Below are 25,680 nucleotides of genomic sequence, written 5' to 3'. Positions count from 1 at the left end.
GTATATGGCTCTGGATAGTATATTCATTTCGATGATGTTAATTCTGCCAACCCATGAACATGGAATATCTTTTCACTTCTTTGTGTCTTTTTAAATTTCCTTGAGTAGTGACTCATAATTTTCAGTATAAAAGTCTTTCACTTATTTGGTTAGGTTTATTCCTAGATATTTTATTGTTTTTGTTGTTATAGTAAAAGGAATTGATTTTTGGATTTCATCTTCTTCTAACTTAGTGTTTGCATAGAGGAATGCCACTGGCTTTTGAATGTTAATTTTATAGCTTGATACCTTACTGTACTGCCTGATGATTTCCAAAAGCTTCTTGCTGGATTTCCTAGGTTTTTCTATGTATACTATCATGCCATCTGCAAATAGGGAAAGTTTGACTTCTTCTCCTCTAATCTATATGCCTTTTTAAATATTTATTTATTTATTCCCTTTTATTTATTTTTAAATTTATTTATTTATTTAAAAAAGGAGACATTAACAAAACCATAGTATAGGAGGGGTACAACTCCACACAATTCCCACCACCAGATCTCTGTATCCCACCCTCCCCTTTCCCATTCTTTATCCCTCTGGGAGTATGGACCCAAGGTCATTGGGGGATGCAGAAGATGGAAGGTCTGGCTTCTGTAATTGCTTCCCCGCTGAGCATGGGCGTTGACTGGTCGATTCATACTCCCAGTCTGCCTCTCTCTTTCCCTAGTAGGGTGGGTCTCTGGGGTAGCAGAATTCCAGGACATATTGGTGGGGTCGTCTTTCCAGGGAAGTCTGGTTGGCATCATGCTGGCATCCAGAACCTGTTAGCTGAAAAGAGAGTTAACATACAAAGCCAAACAAATTGTTGAACAATTATGGACCTAAAGGCTGGAATAATGTAGATGAAGTGTTGGGGGGGGTACTCACTGCAGACTATTGTGTACTTTTGCTTTCAGGTATATATCTTGCCCTAGTTTATGACGTGTGAATATATGCTCTATCTCATGGGACCTGGTCTATGTCTAGGTTTTGGGATTTTTTTAAGAAGTGAACAGCCTGGAATTAGAGAATTAATGGAATTAGAGAATACTATGAAAGGAAACATCACACCCAAGTAATGAAGCTGAAGGGTTGTCATTCCACACCTGAAGTCTCCGGACACAGTCTGAAATGAAGCATGCTAAGGTGGCACTTGTTGCATTGATTAGGTTGGGATCAGTGGATGCAATATTATTTGGTATGAATTGAGAGAAGCATGCAGGAAAGTGCGCCCCACCCTAAGGTTCCAGGACTGGGGGAAATATAGGCTCTACAGTGGAAATGTGAGGTTCCTGCTGTCTTAGGGTCAAGAAGACAATAGATAGTTATTGTTATCATCATACTATTTGGTAATTGGGTTAACTTTGAAAAGTCCCTTTGTTAGGATTTGCTTTATAATACCCAACATCTTCTATATCACTGTGCCACCGGTTGCTTCTGTTCTGATGGCATATTTATGGTGGTCTGACTGTTTATAAGAGACCTTTCAGAACTTCTTTCAGAGAAGGCTTGGTGATAGTTGATTCTTTCAACTGTTGCTTGTCTAGAAGGTTTTTATGCCTCCATCTAGTCTGAATGAAAGTCTAGCAGGATACAGTAGTCTTGGTTGAAAACCCTTCTCATTGAGATATCTCTTCTGGCCTGTAGTGTTTGTGTGGAGAAGTCTGCTGCCAATCTTATGGGTTTTCCTCTGTAGGTGACTCTTTGTTTTTCTCTTTCAGCCTTCAGGATCCTTTCTTTATCCTTCTTCCTTTCCATTCTAAATAGGATATGTCTTCGTGTCTTTAAGTCTAGGTTAATTCTGTTTGGGACCCTCTGGGCTTTTTGAACCTTGTTGTCTTTGATGTTGTCTAGACTAGAGAAGTTCTCAGCGATTCTGTCCTGAAGAATGCTTTCTTCCCCTCCCTCTCTTTCTTCCTCTGGTAAGCCAGTAATATGTATATTATTTCTTTTGAAGTCATCCTATAGGTCTCTGTTGTTGTTTTCAGTATCTCTTAATCTCTTTTTGAGATCTCTTACTTCTTTTTTAGTTGTCTCTAATTCATCCACGAGCTTACTAATTCTTTCTTCAGCCTCATTTATTCTATTCTCTCTCTCCTCTACTATTTTCTGGATTTCATCTATTTTGTTACTGTGTTCTGATACTGTTTTAGCTTGTTCAGCTAGTTGTGTTCTTAGCTCAGCTATTTCAGCTTTCAGCTCTCTGATAACCTTGAGATAATTCATGTTTTCTTCCAGGGTCTCATTTGTTGTTTCTGAATTCTGATGACAATTCTTTCAAACTCTTTACTAACTCCTGTGATTACTTCCTTAACTAGTGTTTGGATGTTGACCTCATTATTCTGTACTTCAACCTTTGGGGGGCTTTTAGCTGGACTCTTGTCCTGGTTCATTTCCAGATTCTCTAGCTTGGTGGTGTATAGTTCTTCACAGAAGTTTCACATGATTTTCTGCTTATAAATTAGAACAGTGCTCCATATTCTGAGGGCAGTAGTAGCAGTGGAGACTCAAAGTTGCATTTGGTGAGTCTCAGGGGAGTCCTCTCCTCCATTCAGCCATCTTTTTATTGGTGAAACAGAATGGAGGTGATATTTCAACTGGTAAACTGCCAGACTGTTACCAGCCACTTAGTCTCTTCCTAGGCTCCTCTCTGTCCATAAGCCACACGTATTTGCACTCACCAGTGATTTGGTGGGTTCCTTAAATCATTCTAGTCCAACATTGTTGCAGTCCCAGGTGGTCTCATTTGGTATTCCTAGTTGACCCAGGAGAGGAGAGAAACACACTGGTAGAGATTAAAAAGTTATTTCTCACATGAATCCAGTGAAGATCAGGACAGAACTATGTTACTGGGGGAGGCAGCAAAGAGACTGGAGCAGTTGAGACATTGCAAAGATGCTAAGTCTATGGAGGGCCTGGGGATAGAAGGATGAAATGACAGGAAAAGAAACGGCAGACTTTTTTCCAGGGAAACCTCTAATCTTATTCATGGATGTCCATTATCAATGGCAAAAACTGATATAGAGTGAACACAAGATCCAGCTGAGTCAGAAGTCAGGAACATCTTTATACATACCATGAATGTGGGCCGAGTTCTTATGGAAAATGGAAAGGGAGGAGGGCAGGGAGTGGTGCACATTAACTAAGGAAAGAAAGAAATACTGACTAACTCCTCAAAGTTGGTAACAAACTTGTTCTAAGTGGCTCTTATATCAATTCAAGATGGGTGGCTAGAGAACCTTGAAGGGATGTTAGGAATAGATGGCTTTGCATTACCTCACACATTTCATTTCTGCCAATAAACTTAACATAAAAAATATCTCCAAACTAGCATTCCTCATTAACAGAATCTTCCTGGCATTACATCTTTCCATAATAATTAGCCCAATAACTTTTTATTTTATAACAACAAACTTCTCTGATGATCAACTTTATCCATAGTACAACATCCTAAGTGACTTTTATATGTCACAAAAGTTGATAAAAGAGACTATTAGCCTCAGGAAAAAAAATAACTTATATAATTAAAATCAGGAATAAATCAGTAGAATTCTGGAATTTTAGAGAGAAAAGTAATACCTAGGATATTGAAATTCTGTGTGGTTTCATTCCAAAGAAGACAGAACATTATGTGCATATGTACATAACAAATAGAATTATTTATGGGCTGATAAACAAGTACAATCATCAAGATAAAATTCATGAAGCAAAGTCTAAAAGACTAATAGAGAACATGTTAATAAATTGCAAATTTAAGAAAATAGGACCATTATTATTTAAAAAAAATAATCAGTGAGGTTGTTTAGAAGGATGATGGTCTAGTAAACAGTGCTAATATGAAACAAAAAAATAATGTGAACAAAAATAGTAAGCAAACTGTCAGACTCGTGAGAACTATGGTGGTGATCTTTGAGTGGAGGGAAGGTGAGGACTGAACTTTGGTGGTCGCTGTGGTGTGGAACACTGTAATCATATACTTTTGTAACCTACTATTAATCACATATAAAAAATGAAAAATAGGGAAGGGGGCTGGTGGTGGCACACCTGGTTGAGTTCACATGTTACAGTGTGAAAGGACCCAGGTTTGAGCCCCTGTTCTCCACCTTCAGGGGGAAAGCTTCATGAGTGGTGAAGCAGTGCTGCAGGTGTCTGTCTCTCTCCCTCTATCATCCCCTCCCCTCTTAATTTCTGGATGTCTCTATCCAATAAAAAAATAAAGATAATCTTAAAAAACTTCCTTAAAAAAATAAAATGTTGGCAGTAGAAAAATAAAGACCTAAATAAGATAGATGAAAGGATACTGAAGCACTATTTTATTTCCTTCCTCTTCCTCCTCACTCACCAAAATTTAATTGTAAATGTCTTTCAGAATATTGTTTGTGCTAAACACCATATAAAAACATGATAAATTTAATTTTAAAACCGTCCTGTGTTTTGAAACTTGAGTATCAAAGAGGGAATATCCAGCTATGCCCCTGTTCAATGCAACCTGCTCTCCAGGAACAAAATGCTTCCTATCATCCCTAATTTATCTCAAATGCAAGCAAGATTTCTTTTTTCCTTTTGAGGCTCACTTCAGAATTGGTAAATAAGGTATACAGGATAAGGTATACAGAAAGGTGTGTTGTTGTTTTTTTTTAAGTATGGAAATAGCTATGTTCAAGTGATAACCTTTGAAAGTAGACCTCCTTGGGAGCAGTATATTGGTTTCAATGATTTCATTATGGTGACGCAGTATACCAGTGACCATGGATGGAAGTCCCGACACAGTGCTGACATCAGCCTTGGCGACAGAGTATGCAGTGGTCTGCACAGGCGCATGGTGGACTGTGGGCGGATTCAGTCTGTGCTCATGTACAAAGAAAAGTACAGCCAGCCGGAACTAGCTCTCTTTGGCTGCTTCTCCTGGTCAGAAGCATCTCAGCAGAGGTGTGCCATGTTCTGCTATGGCTACTTCTCCTGGGAACTGAACACATGTGACTCTGCTAGCCAGTAAACTTTTAGACCCCTCTACAGCCATGAGCAACCTTTACCAGAGCTGATAATTGTTTATCTTATGGGACTAAACTTTTCATAACTGTACTCAGACTTTATGGACCTAGTGTACTCTTAACCCTTGATGATAAGTGCTTGTTTTGCCTTTTACCTGTTTCACCCTAATAAACCATGTATTGTTTAAACCAGTTCCCAGCTCCCGCTGTGAATCCTTTTACGCACCGCAACAGCAGCCCCCAAACCCAACCCCTTTTTAAGTTAAATAACAACATTCATTACAGTTTAAGCTTTTTGTGGACTCTGTCTTCTTTGTCTTTTTTATATATAAAAAGGAAACATTGACAAAACCATAGGATAAGAGGGGTACAACTCCACACAATTCCCACCACCAGAACTCAATATCCCATCCTATTCCCTAACAGCTTTCCTATTCTTTAACCCTCTGGGAGTTTTTAACAGCCTTTACACCAAATGGTTTATCCAGTTAAGATCTACTCTCTTGTGACAACCTCAGTCATTTGAAGGTAGATCATATTTTTTGAAAAGTTAAGTTATTCCAGGCTACTTATACTGAATAAAGAATGACCAAGATAAATAATATCACTTGGAGCTTAATAATGAAGTTCAGGATTAAAAATAAGGTTTGTTGTCCATATTCAGAAATGAACTCATGGGACAATTTATTTAAATCATCTATTAGATATTTACTAATTATAAAAAACTGTTCCAGACTAGGGAGAGTTGAAAGTAAGGAAGACATTGTTTTCCACCAAATATCTTTATAATTTTGTATTTCATTGGGTGAGGAGGAAGGAGAACTGCAGGAGCCAAGAAAACAGGGTGTATGAGTATGTGACTGGTTGAGGAGGGTGGGTGACAAGACTAGACCACAGTGATAAACCAGCAGTAGATGAAAAGGCAAAGCAACCACATTGATTATTGACCACTACCTACCTCTCTGAATTTCTCCCTGATCCTACAGAGGACAAAGGCCTTTCTTGGTGACACAAGACTTCAGATGTAGAATTTCTGCATGCCTTCACCTGACACCCATGTCCAGTTTCTCTTCACTTGTGTTCTTAGCTGCAGGTTCATGGGAACTGTGCTCCCTTCTTGTAAAGGATGCCAAAGAATAGTCAGAAACAACATCTGTAGCAAATAAACTAAGTTCATTTACACACCCATCGTCTTTAGTGTGCTCTTAAATTAGGATCTTTAAGGCCCCCCCACCATTATCCTCCTATAAGTTTCTAATCTTTTCATAGCACACAATGTAATTATTTACACTCAGGGTATCAGTGCTGGCTACTTCAATTTTAAAGTAATCTCTCATTTTGCCAAGAAGAATTCATTAAAGCAAATAGCTGTTTTCTCCCTGTCATGTTACATTAAAACATGGAAAGAATTAGGTGAGGGAACAGTCAGAGCTGTGCTGGGAGTGTCAAGCAGAAATGAATCTCCTGGGCAGCTTGAACCACTGGACAGAAAGAGGTTTCAGAACAAGAAATAATCTTTTGTGGGGCTATAGAAAGAGATAGAAAAGGAAATGATAAAGATAAAAAAGAGAATATACATTACCATATACTTATGCATAAGTTTTAGTAACCTTATACATGAATAGATTTTTCAGTTTTGCTTTAATATATATATAAACATGAAGGGCAGCTGGGTCTCATAGCTTCACTGAGTAATACCAGTTGGACTCAAATTTACCCTGAAGTGGATTGAGTTTCAGCCAGCTATCAGCAATCCTGTACACTGGCAACAGAAGAAAACTAAGTCAGCAAGGAAACAGCTGCTGTTCTGGAAGCTGCAACCTCCATAACCATGTACTCCTGCTGACACCATGTCCTCACACTTGGTAGGGGCTGAAAGTTATAAAGACAGAGACATGGCACTTTATTTCTCTATATTTGGAGTCATTTACTTAGCTGAGTCTGAGGTTCCCTCTGCATGCAGAGGATGCTTTTTTTTTTTTTTTTTTGGATAGGATGGAGAAAAATTGAGAGGGAAGGGGAAGATAGAGATGGAGAGAGAAAGACAGAAACCTGCAGACCTGATTCACCACTTGTGAAGCTACCCATCTGTAGGTGGGGAGCCAGAATCTCGAACTGGGATCTTTGCACAGGTCCTTATGCTTTGTATTATGTGGGCTTAACCCAGTGTACCACTGCCCAACCCCCCCCCCAGAGAGTGCTATTTTTTAATATTTATTTTAATTTTATTTTTTAATACTTTATTTATTTATTAATGAGAAAGTTAGAAGGAGAGAGAGAGAAAGAAAGAACCAGACATCACTCTGGTACATGTGCTGCCAGAGATTGAACTCAGGACCTCATGATTGAGAGTCCAGTGTCTTAGCCACTGTACCACCTCCCGCCCGGATCGCCAAAGAGTGCTCTTAACTGTGGTCACATACCATATCCTGAGCTTGGGTTCTAGGATCACAGCCTTGGGGAAGACACACAACGATTCTTCAGCAGGAACTCTTCCCGCTGTGCTCTGAACATCAACAACTATGATGACATTCTACTGTATTGGTTATTCTCAGATAAGAGATGTTTAGGGAATGGTTAAAACATTTCATATTTCAGTGGGCCCAGTTCAGATTGTCTTAGTATAAGCAACCCAAAAGTCCAGGTGTGAGCCTTAGCTGAAAAACTGTCCCTACCTTCGACAGTTATCTCTGCAGGGATTTTTTTTCTTTAAAGATTTTATTTAGTTATCTATTAATGAGGAAGATAGGAGGAAGGAAAACCAGACATCACTCTGGTACATGTGTTGCCGGGGATTGAACTCAGAACCTCATGCTTAAGAGTCTAGTACCTTAGCCACTGTGCCACCTCCCAGACCACTCGGCAGGGATTTTTTTTTCTGTTTGACTTTCTCTTCATAGCAGCAACCAGGACAGCTACCTACCCACCCACCTCCCACTCCCACTATCTCTCTCATACCCCCAGGCTGGGTCTCAATAATTCTACAAAGTTTGGGTACAATATAGCAATCTTACTAGGACCAAGCCCCTGTCATTACTAGTCTTGTGGGCAAAAAACTGGGTGGGCTGAGATTCTGTGCCTCTCCAAGAAAGTAGGAGCAGCCCCTCAATTAAATGCTCAGAGTGTCACCCAAGTTCCAAGTTTGTTGAGAAGCAAATCCCCAGAGAAAAACCTGGGTGGTAGGGAGTCGGGTGGTCGTGCAGCAGGTAAAGCACACATGGCACAAAGCAGAAGGACCGGAGTAAGGATCCCAGTTTGAGTCCCCGGCTCCCCACCTGCAGGGGAGTTGCTTCACAGGCGGTGAAGCAGGTCCGCAGGTGTCTGTCCTTCTCTCCCCCTTTCTGTCTTCCCCTCCTCTTTCCATTTCTCTCTGTCCTATCCAATAACAACAACATGAATAACCACAACAATGTTAAACAACAAGGGCAACAAAGGGGAAAATAAATAAAATAAATATTAAAAAATTAAAAAAAGAAAAACCTGGGTGGCTATATCAGGAAGAGGCAGGGGTGCTAGACAGGTGCTAGACAACCCCTCGGTTGTCATTTCCAATGAAGAAACAAGGAACAACTGTAGTTAATTAGGAAAGTTGGCCTCACTGCTTATTAAAACCATGACCCCATAAAGCATATCACTATTTTTTCATCTTCCTAACCCTTATCTGCTTGGATAAGTTGTATTCTATATATGCCAGCACTTGGGGATGACACTGGCAAATGAACCTGTCTCCACTTTGGAGCTCACAAACACAACGGAGAAGGCAAAGATAGCAACAGGACCATCCTAAGATGTATGAAACTATAATTTTTCCTATAGCAAAAGTCACAGGATCATTTCTGGCTGGGGGCTTTAAAGTATGAGGCAGTGAACAGGTGCTCTGACACTATAAGAAGAGGAAACACTCACCAGAAACAAAAATCAACTCCAAATAGATTTAAGAACATGGATGTTAGACCAGAAACTGTCAAATACTTAGAGGAAAAAATTGGTGGAAAACTTTCCCAACTAAACCTCAAGGGCATCTTTGATGATACAAACCCAATTGCAAAGACTAAAGCAGAAACAAACCAATGGCACTACATCAAATTGAAAAGCTTCTGCACAGCCAAAGAAACTATCACACAGAGACCCCTCACAGAATGGGAGAAGATCTTCACATGCCATACATCAGACAAGAGACTAATCACCAAAATATACAAAGAGATAAGCAACTTAGCCACAGAAAAGCAAATGACCACATCCAAAAATGGGCAGAGGATATGAAAAGAATATTCACTACAGAAGAGAACCCATTTGAGCTCCAGTGGTGCAATCGGTTAGCGCGCAGTACTTATACAGAAGAGAACCCAAAGGCTAACAAACACATGAAAAATTGCTCCAGGTCACTGATTTTCAGAGAAATGCAAATAAAGACAACATTGAAATGTGACCTCACCTGGCACAGGCGCCGCCATGTGAGCTGCTTGACATGGTACCAGTTTCACAGGAAGTTCAGCACGGATGGATTCTCCAGGCCAAACTGAAACCATCTCGCCTTTTGCCATGTATAGGGTGTGGGATTAAGCTCTGTGTGGTCTTAATAATATTTGCCTATGGCCAGGCTCAGAGCCTGACCAATGACAAAAATAATGACAAAACCTGCACTGTACTCTGTAAGATTGATCGTAATGGAACAAGCAATAGCAGTAATGCAGAATTTTTCAGGAGGCTCCAATAGGAAAAAATGTTTTCCCCTTTATCTACACCACTTCCTTTAGTATTCCCTCTAAATTATAGAAAAATATTGGTGGTTCCCACAGTGGAGGGGCCACCTTACATAGCATAATTAATTAATGGAAAGTTATGGTACCTGCCTAGATACAATGGGCCTTTTAATCTACCACCACTATGCTCCCACTTCCTTGCAGGAATAGTACACAAGAACCTAGGTCACATAGTGAGCATATACAGAAGATAGATTCTAGCTAGAGAGTTTAACTTTATGGAGAGGCTGACCAGGTCAGCACCACCTTGGTGCCTTCTCAGTAAAGAACAGAACAAAACTCCTTGGTCAAACAATGGAACAGATTTTATGAAGAATGGGCTGCTCAATTTGTATAAGGCCCCTAGTAACATAACAAGCTTGAACTTTCTATGAACCATTGTCTTCTGATGCATAGGGCCAAGAGAATGACATAAAAGGTAAAATATTAATCATAATCAATAGGACATTTGCCTAGCACACAGGTACAGGAAAAACAATAGACACAGAAACTGTGATATGATCTCTAGGGAGGAAAGTGCCCCTGGAATATAAATATTCCACAAAGCAGGAGGTGTTCCCTACCTGTGCTGTTCTTATTTGATGATTTTTGTTTTAATAATCAATACCTTGGTGATTTTTTGTTTTAATGATCTAAGCCTTATGAGACTATAAAAATTAAGTTCTGCTTAAGTAAGACAGAGATGTCTGATTGAGCTTGATTCAGCATCAACTCACTCGTCTCTCATTCTTCATTCTTCGCCAGCACTCCTCCTCCAGGTTACCCTAATAACCTGCTGGGACTGGCCCCCAGCACTCACCCTTGTGAGAATGGCATACATCAAAAATGACAGTAGCAAAAAATGCTGGAGAGGCTGTGGGGAGAAAGGAACCCTTCTGCACTGCTAGTGGGAATATAAATGGATCCAGCCTCTGTGGAGAGCAGTATGGAGAACTCTCACAAGGCTAGACATGGGCCTTCCATATGACCCAGTAATTCCTCTCCTAGGGATATACCCCAAGAACTCCATAACATCCAATCAAAAAGATATATGTACACCTATGTTCATTGTAGCACAATTCGTAATAGCTAAAACCAGGAAGCAACCCAGGTGCCCAACAACAGATGAGTGGCTGAGAAAGTTGTGGTATATATACACAATGGAATACTATGCAGTTATTAAGAACAATGAACCCACCTTCTCTGACCCATCTTGGATGAGGCTAGAAGGAATTATGCTAAGTGAGCTAAGTCAGAAAGATAAAGGTGAGTATGGGAAGATTCCACTCATAAACAGAAATTGAGAAAGAAGAACAGAAAGGAAAAATAAAAACAGAATTTGACTAAATTTGGAGTAGGGAACCAAAGTAAAAACCTGGGTTGAGGGTGAGGGTGGATGTTCAGCTTCAATGGGGAGTGGGGTGGCAGGGTGGGATGGGACATAGTCTTTTGGTGGTGGGAATGGTGTTTATGTACACTCCTATTAATTTGTAGACATATAAATCACTAATTAATATGAGAGGGGAAAAACTGATTGAATGTCTCAAAGTTTTTAAAGCACAGACTGAGTCTTTTTAATACATAAACTGAGTCTTTGATATGTTGACTCTCTTAAAAGCTTAGACCAGGGAGAACAGAAGCAACTGATGGCACAGCCATATACAAATAATGTCAAAGGACATAAATTATGGTGATGTTGTGTATGATACAGCAAATCCTAACAAAGGGATATTTCAAAGTCACCCCAGTTGCCAAATAATGTGATTATAGCAATAACTATCTCTTGTCTTCTTAAACCCTAAGACAGCAGGAACCTCCCGCTTCCTCTATAGAGCCTAGATTTCCCCCAGTCCTGGAACCTCTAGGGTGGGGCTTACTTTCCTGCATGTTTCTCTCAATTCATACCAAATGATATTGCATCCGCCGATCCCAACCTAATCCCAACACAAGGAGTACCACCCCAGCATGCTTCACTTCAAACTGTGTCCAGAGACTTCAGGTGTGGAATGTCAACCCTTCAGCCTCATTACTCAGGTGAGACCTTTCCTTTCATAGGATTCTCTAATTCCACTCCAGGAGGTTCACTTCCTAACAAAGTCCCAAAACCTAGATATACACCAGGTCCCATGAGATAGAGCATATGTTCACATGTATCCATAAATTAAGGCAAAATATATACCTGAAAGCAAAAGTACACAATAGTCTTTAGTGAGTCAGTATAAAGTTCCTAATGAAATAGTGTCTACTTAGACTTAGATTCCCTCCTCACCTACTTTCTACTACACTTCCCTCACTCACTCCAAAGACAACCTTATCAAAGCAAGGATTGAAAAAGCTGAATAAGGACAAGAGACTGGCATACTTTGACGATGACTCTTTAGTCACTATCAGGCCACCCCATCAGCTGGGGCCCTAGTCAGGGAGTCCTGAGATTCCCAAACAGACATGATGGGCCTAGACCTCGAATAAATCTCTCTCTCTCTGTTGTTACTGGTCATTTCTATCAGGAACAATACAATAGACCCCTTTGTGGGCCCCCATAGGACCTTGCCCTCAACTTGGATCGATAATGGTAGAGAATATTCCATCCTCTGAAGGGAGGATGGACAACATACTCTATGCTACACCTGAGGAAGATGGGTCCTGATATTAGGGCAGCTTGGAATGTTCCTACTCATGACCACAGAATGTGAGCTCAGGGATGCAGAGGTCACATAGATTCCTAAGCTGAATATGGGGACCAGACCAAATCAAATCAGTGGGGTTTACAATCAACAATATTTATATCCTTTTCCCATATTTGGGAGCTACACTCTTCCCTTATCCAACTTTCTGGTTCTTTTTCCAGCCATGACTTCATCTCCCCAGATAATAACTTGGATCCACCTGCATACCAGATTTCAGGTTCAGGGGAAAAAAGAAAAAAAAAGTATAGCCACAGGCCCTTTGGAATATAACTAAAATATACCTAGTAGCTATCTACAAAATGGAGAACCCCCCCAACTCTTCATCTGTACTATTCCAGCCTTAAGTTCGTGATTAGTCAACAACTTGTTTGGCTTTGTATGTTAACTCTCTTTTCAACCATCAGCTTCCAGATGCTAGCATGACACCAACCAGACTTTGCTTGACAGACAACCCCAACAATGTGTCCTGGAGCTCCGCTTCCCCAGACCCTTTTCCCACTAGGGAAAGAGAGAGACAGGCTGGGAGTATGGATTGGCCTGTTAATGCCCATGTTCAGCGGGGAAGCAATTACAGAAGCCAGACCTCCCACCTTCTGCATCCCACAATGACCTGGTTCCATACTCCCAGAGGTGTAAAGAATAGAAAAGCTATCAGGGGAGGAGATGGGCTACAGAGTTCTGACGGTGGGAATCATGTGGAGTTGTACCCCTCTTGTCCTATGGTTTAGTCAATGTTTTCTTTTTATAAATAAAATATTTTAAAAAAGAGGAAACAAAATATGAGAAGCCATAGAGTCAAAGCAACTATGCCACAGAAATTAAATGTTCTGTAAATTGCAGCAGTGTTCATAAGCTGAAGCTATAATCTCCCAGTGGGTACCAAATCATCTTTATGAATAAGTATGAAAAATATTAATTAGAACATAGCATGCACTTGGCAGGTGCTGGGGGAGCTAGGTGAAGCTAGAAATACAGGGTCCAGACAATTATATAAAGAAGTTACAGCTTCATCATAGAAGTGAGGAATAGACACAGGGATTACCCAGTAAGTGAGAGTCTGTGAAGATGCAACTGGGGCAAAAGCCTTTCCTTTCTCTGTAGCCTGAGTTTCATTTTTGAAGGTCCCTGAGTTATTCACCTTGGACAAAGCTTCTGTTGGCACTGAAACATGCACTGAATTAGACATAGCTGTTTCTGGTAGGGGAAAAATGGACTAAAATTAATTTCTTTTAGCACAGTCCCCTTCCGTTTGCAATCCGTTGTCAGGGAATGTCTTCCCTAAGGGAAAGTGGTATTTTAGGAGGAGACTACAAACTCACTGTTCAAGATCAGGTTAGTTCTCGCTGAGGTGAGGGTGGTGCTGTCATACTTGTGCCACAAGAACTCAGTTCTTACTGTAAATGGACTGGTGGGGTGAGTGAGGTGTCACTCCAGGGAGAACTCCCTTTCACCTCATGCCAAAGCATGCATGCTTCACCAGTGACACACCTGAGTCAGGCCTTCTGTGACTGAGCTCATTGAAAGGATGAGGTTTGTTCTAGAAGTCAAAGTGATGGTATATGTAGGAATTTATTCTGGGATCACACATTCACAAATGTTTCCCTACCAATTGCATTTTCATCAGGAGCAGTTCTTATAGTTCACGCATGAACATTTCACCTTTCCATAACATTCCCTCCTGCATGGCCTGGTTCTCATGCACAGATACCTTCCTCAAAAATATGTGTACAACTGTGTGTGCATACTTGTTTCCTTTAAATTTGTAAGAAAGGGGGCATATGATGACTGAGTGCATCAAAAATAAAGGCTATTCCTGGCACTTGTTCTAAACCTGATGTGGCCAGCTTTGGGGTTAGACACAAGCTTCTTTGTTCCAGTACCAGGCTGGGATGCATTGGATCGACCTTCCCGTGGTGCACCCATTCATTGGGGAAACTGACGATCCTTCCTAGTCGACTGAATCCACATGGATCCCAGTCACTTTCAAAGCCAGCAACAAGCAGCTCCTGACAGCTTTCAAGCTGTTGGTCCTGCTCTTCGAGTCCTCCAACTTAATGTTGAGGGGTTGTCCTTCGCCAAACGCATTATCTTCGCCCACCCTGTTCAGCGCTTGACGTCTCGTCATCCAATCTGGTCTCCTGCGCCTGCACTGAACTTCTCTGTTCCAGACTCTTGGAAACAGAGTTGGCAGTCAGCTGAGGTGGGGAACGGTCACCTTGTCACAGACCCCTGCAAGCGTCAACCCGGCTTTGGCCTAGCACGTTATGATTGGGCCCTCCTCAATCGCTATTGAACAGGCCATGGCCGGTGTGCCGCTATGTTCCATCACTGGGGAGCCAGAGACGACCCGAACTGCCCCTGCGGCTACAGACAGACTATGACCCACATAGTCAACGACTGCCACCTCTCCAGATTCAAAGGAGGTCTCGAAACTTTACATCAGGCTCAACCTGATGCTGTTGACTGGCTGCGGAAGAAGGGCAAACACTAGAAGAAGTACCAGGCTGTTTTGATGATGATGGCCTTATAATGATGTACATTGATTTTGTAGCCTGAAACCTTGCTATATTGGATGATAACTTCCAGTAGTTTTCTGCTGGATTCTTTAGACTTTTCCATTTATAGTATCATATCATAACAAATAGTGAGAGCTTGACTTCTTCCTTTTCAATCTGTATTCCTTAGATTTCTTTCTATTGCCTGATTGCTATGGCAAGAACTTCCAATACGATGTTGAAGAGTAATGGTGATAGTGGACATCCCTGTCTAGTCCCCCATCTGAGAGGGAATGCTTTCAGCTTCTGTCTGTTGAGTATGATGTTGGCTGTAGGTTTCCTATATATGGACTCCACTATCTTGAGGAATTTCCCATCTATTCCCATTTTTTGTAGTGTTTTGAGCGTGAATGGGTGTTGGATTTTTTCAAAGGCTTTCTCTGAATCTATTGAGATAATCATGTGGTATTTGGTTTTGCTTTTACTGATGTGTTGAATGACATTGATTGACTTATGTGTGTTGAACCAGCCTTGCATTCCTGGGAAAAATCCCACTTGGTCATGATGAACAATCTTTTTGATATACTGCTGTATCCGGTTGGCCAGAATCTTGTTTAATATTTTTGGCATCTATGTTCATCAGAGATAATTGGTCTGTAGTTTCCCTTTTTTGTTGTGTCCCTATCTGTTTTTGGTATCAGGGTAATGTTGGCTTCATAGAAGGTGGAAGGGAGTGTTCCTGTTTCTTTGAACTTGTGGAAAAGGTTCAGAAGTATAGGTATTAACTGTTTCCTGAAGTTTTGGTAGAACTCATTTGGTCCAGGACTTTTGTTGCTAGGGAGATTCTTAATAACAGTTTCAATTTCTTTGTCTGTAATTAGTGTATTTAGGCTTTGTAGTTCTTCTTTGTTCAGTTTTGGAAGGGCATATGTTTCTAGGAATTCTTCCATTTCTTCCAGATTCTCTAGCTTGGTGGCGTATAGTTCTTCATAGAAGTTTCACATGATTTTCTACTTATAAACTAGAACATCACTATAATAATTGCCATATATGAGAGCAAATAAAGAATTGTTGAATAATGGCACTACAATATGTTAAATCCATAATGTCAATAAATGTCAATGGATTAAATTCACCCATTAAAAGGCACAGAGTGGGAGGATGGATCAGAAAACACAACCCAACCATATGCTGCTTGCAAGAATCCCACCTGACCCAACCAGACAAACACAGACTTAAAGTGAAAGGATGGAAAACTATCATACAGGCTAATGGACCACAAAAAAGGGCAGAAACAGCCATTCTCATCTCTGACACAATAGACTTTAAATTAAATAAAGTAATAAAAGATAGGCAAAGCCGTTACATAATGATTAGAGGATCAATCAACCAAGAAGATTTAACAATTATTAACATCTATGCACCCAATGAGGGACCATCTAAATACATCAAGCACCTACTGAAAGAACTACAAAAATACATCAATAGTAATACAATAATAGTGAGAGACTTCAACACCCCACTCTCACACTTAGACAGATCAACAAAGCAGAGAATCAACAAAGAAATAAGAGAATTAAATGAAGAGATGGACAGACTTGACCTCCTGGACATTTTCAGAGTCTTTCACCTCAAAAAACTGGAATACACATTCTTTTCAAATCCACACAACACATCCTCAAGGATAGACCACATGTTAGGCCACAAAGACAGTATCAGCAAATTCAAGAGCATTGAAATAATCCCAAGTATCTTCTCAGACTACAGTGGAATAAAGCTAACATTCAACAACAAACAGAAAATTATTAAAAGTCACAGAATTTGGAAACTCAACAACATACTGCTTAAGAACTGCTGGGTCAGAGAGGCACTCAAGCAAGAAATTCAAATGTTCCTGGAAACAAATGAAAATGAAGACACAAGTTATCAAAATATTTGGGACACAGCTAAAGCAGTACTGAGAAGGAAACTCATAGCCATATAATCACATATTAAAGAACAAGAAAAAGCTCAAATGAACAACCTTACTGCACACCTTAAGGAATTAGAGGAAGAGGAACAAAGGAACCCTAAAGCAACCAGAAGGACATAAATCATTAAAATTAGAGCAGAAATAAACAACATTGAAAATAAGAGGACCATACAAAAGATCAATGAAGCGAAATGCTGGTTCTTTGAAAAATTAAACAAGATTGACAAACCCCTAGTTAGACTCACTAACAAAAAAAAAAAAAAAAAGAAGACTCAAATTAATAGAATTGTAAATGATAGAGGAGATATCACAACTGACACCACAGAAATCCAGAAAAGACACAAGCTTCTTTCTGCAAAACACTATCACCATGCCCCTGAGACTAGTCAGCCTTGTATGCTGTTATTTCTCTTCACACAGTGTATTTTCTCAAGGATCTTTCAGGATTCCCAGTGTCAGAAAAGGACTCTCACATGTAAAGCATGAGGAGGAGCTAAGATTTTCCAACTACAGGCTGCAGAGCTGGTTCAAAAAAAAGGTGAAGAGATGACTGCCCTGGCACACTGGCCCCCAGTTCTGTACCATCTCAGTCTGTGTATGCATGAATTCCTAACAGGCTTTCTTTCCAGTATCACTCCTGTCCAGGTTACTCTCTGGACCTGGTCCATCTCACTCCACCTCTCCAGCTCACAACCCTGCTGACTCAAGTTCCAACACCTCCACTCTGCCTGAAAGTTCACCATTCCAGTTTTAATGGAGCCTCTCAGACAGCACACTTCTCCCACCTCCACCCACGAGGGTCCTCCCTCTCTCCTCTGCATTTCCTGTCTACAGACAACCCCACCACCACCTAGTCACAGCAAAGACAGACACCCAGGCTAGACAAGGATGCCAGTGACCTGGTATCTGCTGGGGCCACACAGGTTTGTCTTTTATTTCCTTTGTGACTTTGATAAGTACCCAAAGATCTATTTCTATTCCTGTGAAACAGAGAGGACACTGCTGTAGTAACTTTGGTGGCTGCACACCCAGTTAAACCCACATAGTACTAAGCAGAAGGATCCAGGTTTGATTCCCCCCACCACCACCACCTGCAGCAGGGACACTTAACAAGCTATGAAGCATGTCTGCAGGTTTCCACATCTCTCTTCCTCTCTATCTTCCCCTCCCTCTCAGTTTCTCTCTATCCTATCCAATAAAATGGGGACATGATGGGGGAGGAAAAAATGGCTGCCAGGAGTAGTGGATTTATAGTGCAGGCACCTAGTCCCAGTGATAACCCTGGAAGCAAAAAAAAAAGAAAGAAAGAACACTGCCTACCTCACCACCTCTTCAGAAGAGTTTTAAGAGCCAAACATAAGCTGACTTACAGGAAGATGCTTTATGAATTAAAAGATGCCAACTCAAGTACAATGTTAACACTCTAGTCACTGGAAGTTCCAGAGGAACAGGGATGGTGTTTCATGCATCATTACACGTCCTTTGGGGCTGCTCACACTGGGTACAAATGAAGGCAATCAAACATGCTTGCTAATTGACACGTTGCTTCATTTCTATTTGTAGCCTGTAACAGCTCCATGTGAATAGCTACACTGACCCAAGCCTAGGATTATACCTCAGTCCTCATTGTTCTGACAAGAGAATTTATTATTTCAGTCTATAACCCTTTACAGCTATTCAGTGCATGTTTGGTGCAAGAGTCAGAAGAGAGTGAAAATGGTGCTTTTTTTTATCCTTTAAAGAGAAGGCTTGGTCCTCCTTAGTCTCCTTTAAAGAGAAGGCTTGGTCCTCCTTAGTCTGCACATCTCTGTATTTAGAAAAATGAAGCACAACACCTGGAGTCAGGTTTAGAAAAAATACCACCAACACTGTTCTAGAGTTTGTCTTTGCTTGGGCACTGTGACAGTGCAGCACAGATAAGGCATAAACAATAGCTTTAGATTCTCTTGTCCTACAGGTTGGAGTCCCAGACCCAGATGGGGGCAGGCTGGCTCCTCCACCAGTCTCCTAGACATGGAGATGACGTTTCCTTCCTGTGACCTCACACAGTCATCCCACTGTGCATTTGTATGTCCTGATAGCCTCTTCTCTTAAGAATAGCAGTCCTTGGGGGTCAGGCTGTAAGTGCAGCAGGTTAAGCGCACATGGCGTGAAACTTCACAGGTGGTGAAGCAGGTCTGCAGGTGTCTATCTTTCTCTCCCTAGCTCTGTCTTCCCTTTCTTATTACATTTCTCTCTGTCTTATCTGGCAACAACAATAATAATAACCACAACAGTGATGTAAACAACAAGGGCAACACAAAAAGGAAAATAAATAAAATATTTTTTTAAAAAAAAGAATAGCAGTCTTGTGGGACTAAGTTCTACCTCAATGACCTCATTTTAACTAAATGAACCCATTTCCAAACACATTTCTGAGGCCATAGGGCTAGGACTTCGACATAAAGATTTGGTGAAACAGTTCTCCGACATAGAAAGTCTGGGATACACAACATAGTTCACATAACTCAGTGCTGCAGATGTATATCAACAGTCAGGTTTTGAGAAAATCAGGCTCCATTTTGGTGCCCATACTGAAGTAGACATCTTGCGAGGTGTACAAACTGGGGTCCTGAACCTCACAAGGATAAAAGCACCTTTCTAGCATTTATATGTGGGCTGACTCATCAATGTGCTGATCCATCACCGTGGGAGGGACAGGAGAGCTTGTCCCTGTACTGTCCACTGTCTTATAGACAGATGTTGTAAGAGTTTCTTAGTGCATTTGTGGACGTGTATATAAATGCGTATGCATGCAGATGTCTGTGCTAGGATGGGGGTAGCGATGCCCAGGAGCAAGAGTCAGAAGAGGAAGGGAAAGAGAAGCAGGAAGGACTAATATTAGAACTCATTTTTGTTTCCATGGATACACCTTAATTACAGAAACTCCTGATTCAGAGCTGTAGGTCTTGAGTGCAAATCTACAGAGAAAACAAGTGGAGACTCAGAGAAGGTATGTGGATGAGGACCAAAGATGCATAATCTCTAGAAGTCAATTCACACAACTGTAGAAATAAACTGTCATAATCATATCACTACTTTAGGCATATTAAAAAACATCTGTTTATTTCCACCTCATCTTTTAAAGTCAATCTGCCCTTGCCTTTCCTTGACTTTACATTCATTTCTGTTGTGCAGCTTAAGATATATACTGAATTACCTTGCCCTTTGTTCTCTTGTTTTCCAATTTTCCAGTTACTTTATTGGCTTCAAAGTTTTCCTTGCAATGAACTTCTTTTTAACACTAGGTTTAAAAGGAAAAAAAAAGCTATCTATTTAAACTTCAGCATGTACACTGTCTTCAGTTTCTCAGATTCTAATATTAGAGCATTCTTACTTCAAACCTCCAACTTATATACACAAAAGATAAAAGAGAACCTGATTTTTTCGCATCACCTGGGATGAGGAGAGCCTATGCATCTTACATGCCTATATTCTCTTAGGTAGGAAGCAGCCTGGGTGTCTTGGGCCTTTAGACACAATCACCTGGGGGAAAAGTACTTGTACACAGACTAGAAATTCCTTTGAAGTTGAATCTTAATATCTTTTTGGAGTTTGTTCTCAAAGTCACCTTTGAGAAGTGTGAGTCTGGGGGCTGTGTTTTGGTTCAGCCTGAGAGGCAGGAAAGCACTGAACTGAGGGGACCTGACACTGGCTACCTGGGCTCCTGAGCTAAGCACTAGATGCTACACCTTCACATGCAGGGTGGTTCTGGAGAGTTAATACATCCTTGCAAGGATGGTTCAGGGTTTTGGGAAGGGAAAGGCTTACACAAATATGGATGGCTAAATTTGTGGCTGAAAAGGAACAAACAGGATTTGTTAGAAAAAAATTCCAAGGAACATACTGTGGGCTGGCTCAGAACTACCCTTAGCACTGTGGCTACAAAGTTCAAAAGGCCACCTAGGCACTGACAGAGGACTGAATAAAGAACCTGTGGGATATACAGTCAATGGAATACTGCTGTGCAATTTAAAAAGACGAGCTGTACTGTTTAGGACAGTATGATGGAACTGGTGGTGATCATTCTAAGTGAAATAAGAGGTGAGAGAGAATGAAGACAGTTCCACTCATATGTGGATTATAGAGAGCTAACGTAAATTAATTTGAAAAGAAAAAAAATAGTAACCAGATTCTCGGACTTTGTGAGAGCTCTGGTGGTTCTAGGGGTGGGGTGCGGGCACAGGAACTTTGGTGGTAAGTGCAAGGAGCTGTACCCACACATAGCTGGATGGGAAACTATGCCCATGAGGTATTATAGTTCTAGAAACCAATGTCGAATTACTAATAACAAAAATAATTATCTTTTCTTTTTTTAAAAAAAGTCACTTTGAGCTCACCTGAATGAGTACATACTTTTCGCAGGTGTGAGATCCTGGATTAGAGCTCCAGCACCCCCATGGGAGTGCAAAGAACTGGGTGAAGCCCACAGATGGTGCAGTGGTATTATGGTCTCTCTCTCTAAAATAAAAAGAATGAAAAAAAAAAAAGAAAATCATCCCAGGAACAATAGTGGAATTGAACTTGTGTAAAGCCTGTATGGTAATTATCAGTAAATATTTTGAATAAATAACCTTAAAATAAGATACCGTGAGGCACACTATATTAGGTAAAAAATGAATGCATATCCTGGTGACTTGGGACACAAGACCTTCAATATATGTTTTATTATTTTTATTTCTATTGTTTTTCTGTCATTACTGGGGTTTCATTGATCCAGGCTGACTTTTTCAGACAGAGAGAAAGAGATAGAGATAGAGAGATAGATAGCACAGCATGAAAGCTTCCATTAGTGTGGTGGAGCTTAGGTTTGAACTTGGATCATACCCATGACAAAGCAAGCACAGTATACAAGTGAGCTATCTTGCTGGTCCTGTTTTAGTATTTTCAAGTGACAAATATAAATATGCCATTTACTTGATACAATAAAAACTGGAATTTGGGAGGCTGGGAGGTAGTGCAGCGGGGTAAGTGAACATGGCGCAAAGCTCAAGGACCGGCTTAAAGATCCCAGTTCCAGCCCTGGGCTCCCCACCTGCAAGGGGCGTCACTTCATAGCAGTGAAGCAGGTCTGCAGGTGTTTATCTTTCACTCTTCCTCTCTGTCTTTCCCTCCTCTCTCAATTTCTTTCTGTCCTATCCAAAACAGCGAGATGACAACAATAACAACAACAACAAGGGCGACAAAAATGGCCTCTAGGAGCACTGGATCGATAGTGCAGGCACAAAGTCCCAGGAGAAACCTTGGAGGCAAAAAAAAAAAAAAAAAGAAAAAGAAAAGAAAGAAAAGAAAAAGAACTGGAATTTGAGGTCTGTAAAGATACTGACTAGGTAAATTGTGTGTTTCTCCATGTGGGTTGACTGGGTTTAAACCAGGAAAAGCTCTGAGGCTATGGTCATTCTCTTTTCTTCCTTCCACTCTATGTTCCTCTCTCCCTCCTTCCTTACCCCCAAACCCACCTATCTCTCTATATAGATAAAAAAAAAAAATTCAGCCCAGGAATGGTGAAAGAATACATGCATAAGGCCTAGAGCCCACAAGAAAAAAAGGGGGGGGGATTTAAGTGTATCTCCTAAAGATCAAATAAAAACAAATTTGTAATATTAATATTTATTTTCAACAAAGATACAAAGACTGAAAAAATAGGGCACATTTTCATCCTGGAAGTTGAAAAAAAACTCATTTTATTTTCAAAAGGAAGCAACAGTGAATGACCATAGGAAAATCTATGCAAGCATTGCCAAGTTCCTACCAACAAGAAAAACATTCCAGAGAAACAGATGTTGCTGGATATTAGAGCATGCAGGAATGAGAATTCTTGATAATCATAATTAAATCTATAACCATAGAAAGAACCGCTGGTTCAAAATGGACCATAGGTCTGTGTGGGTGTTGTGCTTTAGAGGGTTATGTGTTTATAATGCACAGTAGATTCAACAGTGGAACCCCTCCTTTGATATCAAAGGACTGAATTATTTTTTTTTGGTTGTAGGAGGGTGAAGTTAAGAAAAACCTTGTATTTCCAAGTATGAATATGAATTACTAACATAAACAGTCAGTCCTAACTACAAAAAAGACTGAAAATAGTGACCAAACCTGGAGGAATAATTATTTCTGTGAGTCTGATTACTAGTGATTTTTCTTACTAAAATAATCTATAGCTTCTGAGAGAATTGGTAGATTTAGGGTCTGAGTCAGGAAATGCATAATCTGATCTGCCAGAAAGCAAGAAAACTACCAAAAATGAATAGATTGGAGTCAGAAACTGACTCAAATAGCCCCAAAGTGGCCAAAGATCTGAAAATTTGAACATCAAAAAGGAAAATAAAGGGGTCAAGTAGGAATACCAAAGGAGACCACCTGGGACTGCAACAAGGCAGGACTAGAACGACTTTAGGAACCCACTAAATCACCAGTGAGTGCAAACACGTGTGGCTCGTGGACAGAGAGGAGCCTAGGAGAGATTAAGTTATATCCAAATGTCACTCCTTTTCCTTCTCTCTCTCTCGCTCTCTCTCTCTCTCTCTCTCTCTCTCTCTCATTCTTCTCATTCTTGATGGACTTGGAGTTCAGAGCCCTCTGGTGATCATCCCCTTATCATTTCTCCCCCATTGGAAGTATGTATCAAAATTATTTTGGGGGTACAGAAAGTGAGAGTTCCAGATTCTGTAATTGCTTCTCCACTGGACATGGGCATTGGCAGGTCGATCCATACCCCCAGCCTGTTTCTATCTTCCCCTAGTGGAGTAGAGCTCTAAAGTGGTGAGGTTCCAAGACACATGGTGAGAACATCTGACCAAGGAAGTCAGGATGGAATCATAGTAGCATTTGCAATTTGGTGGCTGAAAGCAAAAAGATACAAAGCAGGACAAATAGTTTAATAAATAGGAATCCAAAGGTAGGAATAGAGCAGATGAAATTAGGGGTCTTTGTGTAGGAAGAAGCTAGGAAGTCTATTTTAGGCAAGGGACCCATGGCCTTAGAAATTTTTTCCTGAGCCTGATAGTTAACATGTAAATGGGCTAAAAATATTGTCTGGGAAGATGATGTCAGATGACTGACATCACAGGGAAACATCAAGCACTAGGTCCTAGGGCAGGAGGTCTAGCACTGTTGCCTTGCGGAGCAGATATAGCAACAGCAGATGGAGCAGACAGGAGGTTCAGCATTCTCAGCATCCCATAGCCCATTGGACACATGTCTGGATATACCCCGGCTAGGGGACGTGTGCAGACAGAGTATGCAGAAACCGTGACATTTATACCCTATGATAGTCATAATGTGGGTTAGTTTGACCTCTCCTGTGGGGACTGTCCCATGTCTTGGCATCATGTGAGATTACTGAAGGGTCTTTAGGTCTAGAGCATCAGAAGAGCTGTGGATCCAAGTCCAAAGCTTTCATACTTTAGAGCTCATTTTAGTTACTTTTGCATATATTAGTAGGGTTTCATTATAACAAGAAAATTCAAAGCGCAAAGTGCTCCCCAGAACGCACACATTTGGGTGATAATAAGAATGGACTAGGGAGTCAGGCGGTAGTGCAGTGGGTTAAGTGCAGGTAGCACAAAGCGCAAGGACCGGTGTAAGGATCCCGGTTCGAGCCCCAGGCTCCCCTCCTGCAGGGGAGTCACTTCACAGGTGGTGAAGCAGGTCTGCAGGTGTCTATCTTTCTCGCCCCCTCTCTGTCTTCCCCTCTTCTCTCGATTTCTCTCTGTCCTATCTAACAATGACGACATCAATAACAACAACAATAACTACAATAAAAACAACAAGGGCAAAAAAAAAAGGGAATAAATAAATAAAAAGAATGGACTTGACCCTCCAGGACTAAGAAATGTTTAAGAATTCAAAGCAAATACAATTATGGACTAGAACCTGGACATGCTCTAACAGCCACTGTGTTCATCATGTTGCAGCATTCTCAGTATTTTAAATTGTACCAAAACTCTCACCAGACAGGCCTGCCTGACTTCATCCTTAATAAGGAACAGTTTTAAGCAGAACTTGAACTGGAGTTGGTGTATTGCACCAAAGTAAAAGACTCTGGGATGAGTAGGAGAGAGACTACAGATCCAAAAAGGATGACGGAGGACCTAGTGGGGGTTGAATTGTTATGTGGAAAACTGGAAAATGTTACACCTGTAAAAACTATTGTATTTTACTGTTGACTGTAAACCATTAATCCCCCAATAAAGAGATTAAAAAATAGCGTGGTGACACACCTAGTTGAGCACATGTATTACAATTCGCAAGGACCCAGGTTCGAGCCTCCGGTCCCCACCTGCAGGAGGAAAGCTTTGTGAGTGGTGAAGCAGTGCTGCAGGTGTCTCTCTGTCTCTCTCCCTCTCTCTCCCCCTCTTGATTTCTGGCTGTATCTATCCAATAAATAAAGATAATAAAAAAGAAATAAAAAATAATAGTAAGGAACAGTTTTGCAGGCTAACTCTACCCAGGGATCTGTACTTCAGAGCTTTATATATTAAGCAGAGAGGAAAACAATGACCAGAAACAGAAATGAAGACCATTGCTGGGTTATGCAGAATGAATGAAAATCCAGAGGTTGGGTATAGACATGGACAATATAGTATTATCACTCAATGTCACCCATAGGTTCTTGGGAACTGTAAATTTTACTAACATAATGCAGATTTAAACCAATTTGACAATAGGCTAATTGATAACAGAAAGTGTTAAGGTTCCTGTGAGGTATTTCTAGTCACCAAACATCACCAA

This window comes from Erinaceus europaeus, chromosome 2 (assembly GCF_950295315.1).
Source record: "Erinaceus europaeus chromosome 2, mEriEur2.1, whole genome shotgun sequence".
Taxonomy (NCBI): domain Eukaryota; kingdom Metazoa; phylum Chordata; class Mammalia; order Eulipotyphla; family Erinaceidae; genus Erinaceus; species Erinaceus europaeus.
This window is presented reverse-complemented; position numbering follows the sequence as displayed.